Raw genomic sequence first — 5,884 nt, 5'->3', positions numbered from 1 at the left:
TCTTTCCCTCCTCCCCCACTCCCTCTTCTTAACGGCAAAAGAGCCTTGATTTGACCTCGGTAAATTTCTCCTTCGGTGGACACTGTATTAAAAAGGAAAATTATTGCCTAAGGAGTATACCTGTTTTGTATAGTTAATATCTCAGCAGTTTGCCTTCCACTGGTCTTTTCGAAATTTGCCTTTTTGACAAGTGCTTGGAAGTATAGCGTCATTTGAGTAACAAATATCGCAAAGTAGCAATTATGTCCTTCCTTTAAAAGGTAGACCCGAGTTTCCTAATTCTAGACTGAAAAGGCGCTTTATAAATCTAGGTCTTGGTATTCCAACATTTGTGAATGAGTATTTTCCACTCAAAACCTAACCTAAAACATGTGTTATTTTTTTTAAAAAAAATCTATTAAGATTATCTTAAAATGCAAAATGTATTTAGGAAGAACCTCCATCTTATTGTCAATCTATCTAGTACTCTGGTTTTTTTTTTTTCCCCCAAACACATCTGAAAAATAACAACAACGAAAACAAAACCACCAATATATAAAGCAGAGCATATTTGGAAAATTTAGAAACTTCTAAAACCATTCAACATTTTTAAAAAAATGTTTATTAAAAGGATGCAAGGAGGCCTTGTTTGTTTTGTTAATGACAAAAGAGAAACTCAGTTATAGTTTCTTTGGATTTTCTTACAGAATCCTATAATCCCCTCTTTTTTCATCAGAGCTGATGATTAAGGGTCCTTTCCCTTCCCAACCAGGGACAGACAGTGTTTATTTGCCCTACTATCCACTTTAAACCCATGTGGAAGGTGAGGTTTAAGTGTTCGCTTTATCCTGCATGAGATGTTCTGAGGGAAGCAGAGCAGTCCTTGATATGAAGAGACCAGAGGAACTCCGAGTTAAGGCCTTCCGAGACGAAAAAAAACCAAAAACAAAAAAAACCTCTACTCCTCTAAACTAATTTAAAGTTCTCTTTTTTCCTAGGGCTTCTAATTTTGATTTTAATGCCCCCTAAACTGTGCTCTTGATATTACTTAAGAACTTAAATAATTTTCACAGGCTTTCTATTTACATCCCTGTCACTAAGTGCAATTTCTTATCACGATTATTGAAATATGATTTAAAAGGCAAGATAATAGAGCCATCAATTACCAAATAATCCATAATCTTTAATCTCTTCTTCCTTAATGAGTCACGAAATATTGTTGAATTTTTAAAAAATAAAAGATGGATTGAGAAATTAACTGATCCAACCTTCTGCCAAGGGCATTAATTAATCCCTGGTCATATTTTCAGAGTTTTCGGGCTTTTCCATTATCTACAACCCCCACCTCTTCATCACAAACAACAGTCTGCTTTCTCTTTGTTTCTTATTAGCTACTTGGAGCTAAAGGAGGTAGAGAAGATTAGAAGGTTATTATTCCGAGGACCCCCTCCCCAGGCATTCAGACGCATCCACACTTTTTCCTGTTCAATAAATAGCACTGAAGGCAATGTACCTGCCTTCGAGAGGAGGGAAAACATTCCTAAATTCTTCTATGGTTTTGCTTGGTCTTTATCTCTGACTGGTCTTTTACTATTTCTTGTGGTGTGTGATGGAGGTGGGGTGATGGAATAGGACACAAATAGGAAGGAAGGGTCTGCAAGGTTCAAAGAAAGAATCTTGCCGAGCATTAGTTAATGAATGCACAGTGAGAACTAACTTTCCAGCACTTCAACACGTGGCTGTCAGGTTCAGATTTAAGGCTACTATTGTGCTTTTAGTTAGTTTGGTAGCAAATAAAAAATACTTGCTTATTTCGGATAGCATGTGAAGGGCGGTATCACAGGTCAGGGGTATAGGAGGGACCCAGTTAACTCACAGTCCTCTTTTCTTTTGGGAAAGGAGTAGTGGGAGATGGTTTGTTGCTGTCTTTAGACCTTTGTTGTTACTATTTCTTTTGTTAGGATATCGTTTAAACCGAGTGAAATCATTCTTCTCCAAACAATATTTACATATTAAAAGTTTGTAAAAGTAAATGAGGATCCCCAAGGTGAGAGCTGTTAATGACCTAGCAGGCCTTGCAGACACCAGTCACCTGCTACGGGTTTGTTTGTGCCCCTCCACTAACGATGGGATTTTTCTGACCGGTTCCCACAGGCCCGTAAAGTGTGTTTCCTCCAGATTGCCAGGCTCCGACTCAGGGCTGGACTTGACGGAAAAAGAAGTTTATAAACAAGCGACTCAATTTCTCCAACTCATTCGAGAAGCTGCCTACAAGTCAAGCAACAAAAACCACGAAAGTTTTGCTTGCAATTCACGACGGTGTCACTGAAACCTGGGAAGTGAACAATTAGAAGGCGGCACCGCAGATAGGCTCTCTTGCCCTACACTGATAGCTGGATGGTGCGACTGGCTGATTACCGTTTTGCAGCAGCCTCCAGATAATTTTTAAAACTCAGTCGGTGGTCAAAATAAAAAACTATATTCAACACACAGCACGACTCTTATCCTTGATACTACCCACAAGGTTTAGAACAGCTTTAATGTGATATTCGAACTTTATTTCCCGTGAAATAAAAAAAAGTAATAGAGATTAAAATAACAGCAAAAAATAAAAATTAAAAAAAAAAAAAAAGCTTGCAATAGAGGTAAATTAAAACCCTTGAGCAGAAATCTCAGAGCCGTTTATAAATTTAGTTACCTCCTGGGCCCCGGCCGTCGGTCGCTCCTGCCGGTCGCCGGCGGCCGTCTGGGCCTCCATTCCGCCGCAGCCCCGGCGGTCCCGGCCTCGGAGCGGAACCGTATACCCGCTGCAGGCGCGGGAGCTGAGGGGCCCGCCGCACTCGAGATGCGGTGGACAGAGCAGAGCCATTTACCAGAAGCCCGAAGTGAAACAGGGAAGATGACAACTCTCCCCAGTCGAACTCTCAACTTAATTGGTCCTTGCTCACGAGTCCCAAACAATTCCAATGACGTTGGCAAGGTCTTGGGCGACCCGGCTCAGTGAGACTGCCTGGAGGGGCAGGGGGCGGTGGCTCCAGATGCTTGGAAGGGACTGGGAGCTGGGGCTCCCTCCCTCACCCTAGCGCGTCCCGCTGAGCTCCTGGGCCCCCGCGAGACCTCCCGGTGGCGTGTCCGCCAGCGCCGCTCGGTCGCGGACCAGGTCCCTCTGACCTCAGGCCGCCCGGCCGCCAGCGCCCCTCCCTCCCCGGCTGCACTCCCGCGGATCCTGCGGCGGCCCCACCCCCGCCCCCTGAGCTGGAGGAAGGAGGGAATGCTCCAACGAGTTTCGGGAGGGAGTGCGGGATCGGGTTTAAAGACCGAGTAGCAGATGGCCGAGAACTCATGTTTGAAAAGTTTTGAGCAGAACATTCACTAATAGACTTGCTTTGCCGACTCCGGGTATAACTGAAGGTCGTTTGATCTGGATGGCAGGTGAAAGAAAACAGGCCTGACGCTGGGAACGCCCAAGAAGCAACTAGAGCATCCTTTTATTAGTTTTGCTTGTCATTCGGAATGTCCAGGAAAACACTTTTTAAGCCAATTTTAAACGGGGGAGGCACCTCTGAGCATCTCCTCCCAAAAACTTCCCTGTCTGTCGTCAGGTACAGTATTTCAGTGCCTGTCCCCGTGAATCCTCCCAAGTCTCTGGGCCTATGCTTAGAACTAGCTGGTGTTCTAGTTCTAGTTGGTGACGGTCCCCGGGAAAGCGAGAGAATTTTCTAACTAGATTCTCCTATTTAAGACAATTCTCTTCCACCTACCTCTCTTGACCCTATTCTCCAATTAGTGCTTTCATTCCGGTCCCTGAGTTCTTCCTGTTCAAGCCCTTCTTTCCTTTTCAAAGAGGAGATGGGATACCCGGCCACAGAGCACAATGCTCCCACGGCCACCTCCAGCTGGTCCTGAAGGGGAGGACACGCTCAGCCCCTGGCCGGCCTCCTTTTCTTGGTGGAGATGGACGCTCCCCTGCGAGTCCCCCCTCCCTCCTCCAAGCTATCTTGACCAGATCCTACAGGCACTGAACAGGTTTCGAGAGTTGAGCCTTTACACACACCCACGCTGACAAAATCCCGAGAGGTTTGATCCCTCATTAAGGAATCTTTGCAAAGTTAACTTGAAAAAGTTAAGTTAAATTATTGCTTTTTTAGTTCGGATTAATTTGGAAGTCATTTTTCTTTTTCTCTTTCCACTGCCTACTCTTTAAGTTCAGTTAATTCTTTGAATACCGTGGTCTCGCATTAGTCTCGCAAAGGAACAGAGTACAGGAAACGCCGCCAAGCGTTAAGCGCACCGCGGCGGCGTTGAAGCTGGCAACAAGAGCTGCGGCCCGCGGCCCGCGGTGACCTCGAGGGGCCGGCCGGCTGATGTCACAAACGCGGCTCCTGGGGCCTGTGTGGAGGCCTCGCGCCCCTGCAGGTCCGCAGGGTCGAGGGTGGGGAAGGAAACTGGTTCTGGATAGCAAGCCGGAAGAAGAAAGGAGGCTGTGAATCTTTCAAAGACTGAGTGGGGTCGGTTCCTGCTGCAAGTGGAGGGGGAAATAAACCTTCTCTACCTAACCCTGTGATTCACAGCTTCTCAGAAATTTACATAATACAAGGGCGTAGATGTAAACCTAAAGGACAAAAATAATAATTCAACAGCACATATTCCATTATCGCACCACGGGCCTGGATTGGTTCCCGGTGTTGGCACATTAGCTGATTTCCAGAGCTTTTTACTCATGACGGGGAATAACTGAACTTTCACACCACCGTTGAAAGGAGAGGCAGAGAGGAAGAAAAAAGAGAGAGGACGAGAAATTGGCTTTAATGACGCTGATTTCGATTTCTTACTAATGGCAAAGGAGTTTTAAAAATTAAGAGGATATGCTGTGTTCAAAAGGCGATGGGCATGGTAGTAATTGGGGTCCCTCACTTTCCAGAGGGTTTGTTCTCCTTTTAGTTGGCTGACATCAACATTTTATTTGAAAAGCAAAGTCGTTACCCTTTAATATTAATAGGAAATTCCAATTTATCATTTCCCCAAATAAGTGTAGGCCACATATACTGAAAGAGAGACACCGCTGTCAGCGAGGCCCTAAATGGCCAATTCAAATATAAGATGGAAAAGTGAACCGTGGCAGCTACAAACTGCAGGTAATTGCTGTTTCTGCCTTTAGGAAAAGATTTTTTTTTTTTAACCTCTGCCTTTGAACTCAAATGCCACTAGTAAATTCAAAATATTTGCAGTGTTTTCTTAATGATTCTCTGTGGGACGCAGGTAGGAGGAAACCCAGGGATAAGTTTTGTGGGATCCCAGTGTCCCCTTATTTTAGCCAAAGGGTCACAGCAGTGCAGGTACCCTTTGGTTTTGTGCTGTGCCTCTGCCAAGTGCATCCAGTGGTCCAGCCATGGGTGAGCAATGGAGCCCTCCCCTCTGATTTAGGTGTGTGGTGGGGTGGTCACCGGCAATTGGAAACAGAAGGCCTTTCTTCCCCTTCCTCTGCCTTCTGCATCTCACTGTTATTCCGGCTTCCCTTTTCTCTACAAAACCTGTGTGCAAAACTGACCAAATTTTCTGACAGTCAATCCAATCAATCATAGTTTGCAGTTGTTATTTAAAATTAATTTTAGAGTTTTCGATTAATCCTGGATAAGCAGGAACTTAGGAGGAGCGAACATCCAATTTTTGAAATAGGCACTGAATTTTGTCTCCACCTGACCCCCAACTGCTGCCCATAAAGGGTAAAATATAAACCATCCTTTCAAAGCTAGATTCTTCAATTTTCTGTTGAAATCAAGAACAACCTTTTCTCCTTTCTATAAAAGTTCTTCCTAAGTCCTCCTACCACCAATTTGTCCCAGACATCTTGAAGGCTGGAATGAATGAAGCCAATTTCCTGCATGGTCTCCTACCCAGGGTGCAT

The sequence above is a fragment of the Pteropus alecto genome, unplaced genomic scaffold (genome assembly GCF_000325575.1).
Source record: "Pteropus alecto unplaced genomic scaffold, ASM32557v1 scaffold22, whole genome shotgun sequence".
NCBI lineage: Eukaryota > Metazoa > Chordata > Mammalia > Chiroptera > Pteropodidae > Pteropus > Pteropus alecto.
The sequence above is the reverse complement of the archived record's forward strand: the minus strand, read 5'-3'. Positions refer to the sequence as shown.